The following is a 1,423-nucleotide window of genomic DNA, read 5'->3' as shown; positions in this document are numbered from 1 at the left end:
CAGGGCCCGCCCCCCCCGGAACCCCCCAGGGGGCGCTAGCGCCGAGGTTTCCCGCCTCGTCTCTCAGCGGTTGCCGGGCTCATGGGTTTCGTCAGAAGGTGGAAATCTCTCTGAGAAGCTGCCATCTCCCCGCCACCCTCGCGTCCCCGTCTCTCCCTCCTTTCCTTCCTCCCGTCTCCTCTTTGTTCCCTCCCGCTTCCCCCGTACCTTCCACTCGACTCTCTGAGTTAACTGGGAGCTCAGCCTCCGCCCCCAAGCTTTTCACCCAGACCCCAGCCCCCATCTCCAAGGATGGAGTCGGGGTTTCTGGAGAGACCAAACTCCCCTCTCAGCATCTCTTCCGTCCGCTGTTGCTAAACTGGCCTCTGAGGACGAGGAGGGAGGGCGTCCGACTCCCCTCACACCACCACCAACTACACCACCAACCACCTCCACTCCAAAGCCGGGTTTCTGCATCCTAGGGGTGGGACACACCTTGTCCCGGACTCAATTCTCTTCCTACTCTTTGAGGTGGGCACCTCCAGGTAAGTGGATGCCAACTCTGCATTCCTGTGTTCTTGGGGCGCTGAGGGAAGGCAAAGTCCTTCGGGGCTGCTGCGTAGCAAGACCAACTTTTGAGGTGCGCCGGGTTTATCACTGCTGTTGTTGTTTTAAGAAGCAGATACGAGCCGTCCCTCATCCAGGGGAACTTTCATACCTTGCGTCTCCCCTTCTGCTGTCCGCCCAACTCGCAGGGTGGGGTGGGGCGCGCGGGGTGGGGAGCGAGCCCGCGGAGGGGACCGCAGCGCACCCGCCGGGGAGCCGGTCCTGGAAGTCCTGGAGTGGCGAGGGCATTGCTGATTTAGAAACCCGGGAGAGGGGTGGGAGCGGAGTCCTGGCTGAAGTTGCAGCTTCCCCTCTGACCGTCAGGGAGCTGTGGGAGATTGTATCGGGGGCCAGTGGCTTGACCTAGCTGCTGTTGGATTTAGCCTCTCAACCTCCTCCCCCACCCCCCTCACAGTAGGTCCCAATAATATGTAATTGTGGTCGAGGCTCTACGGCTTCAAACTAATCAGTAGGCTTGCAAGTCCCTTGGTTCAGCCAAGTCCCTCCGCCCTCCTTCTTCTGTTAGATAAAGTGGGGGGGGGGGGGGCAGTAGGAGAAGAGGGCCAGGGGTCGGACCGGAGGGACACCGAAGCGTTAGCCACGGCCGACAGAAGAGACTGGGACCCCCCTGTGTATCACAGAAGCCCGTGGATTGTTAGGGCGGAATCCAGGGAGACAATTCGGAGGCGGTCCACGCCAAGTCAAGTGAGTGTCGATGACCATCCCCCGGGGACCTGGCTGAACCCTAAGAAATACTCTTGGGAAGATGCACTCCTCTTCCCTCTTGAGGGAAGAGGGTGGGCTTTTAGGCTCCAGTTCCCATCCTCTTCTCCAGATC

General features: G+C 60.4%; 1 protein-coding gene across 1 annotated transcript in view; it reads left to right on the top strand.

Annotated features, from left to right (window-relative positions):
- The first annotated feature begins 145 nt into the window (after positions 1–145).
- The window catches only part of CPNE4 (copine 4), a 462,890-nt gene continuing 461,612 nt past the window's right edge, over positions 146–1,423 (top strand). Inside the window, exon 1 of the mRNA XM_077752280.1 lies at positions 146–524. The gene's annotated coding sequence lies outside the window, so the exon portion shown is untranslated. The remainder of the gene's footprint in view (positions 525–1,423) is intronic.

Source organism: Crocuta crocuta, unplaced genomic scaffold, assembly GCF_008692635.1.
Source record: "Crocuta crocuta isolate KB4526 unplaced genomic scaffold, BGI_CrCroc_1.0 scaffold580, whole genome shotgun sequence".
Lineage (NCBI taxonomy): Eukaryota > Metazoa > Chordata > Mammalia > Carnivora > Hyaenidae > Crocuta > Crocuta crocuta.
Note: the sequence above shows the minus strand (reverse complement) of the source record. Positions and strands in the feature narration are given on the sequence as shown.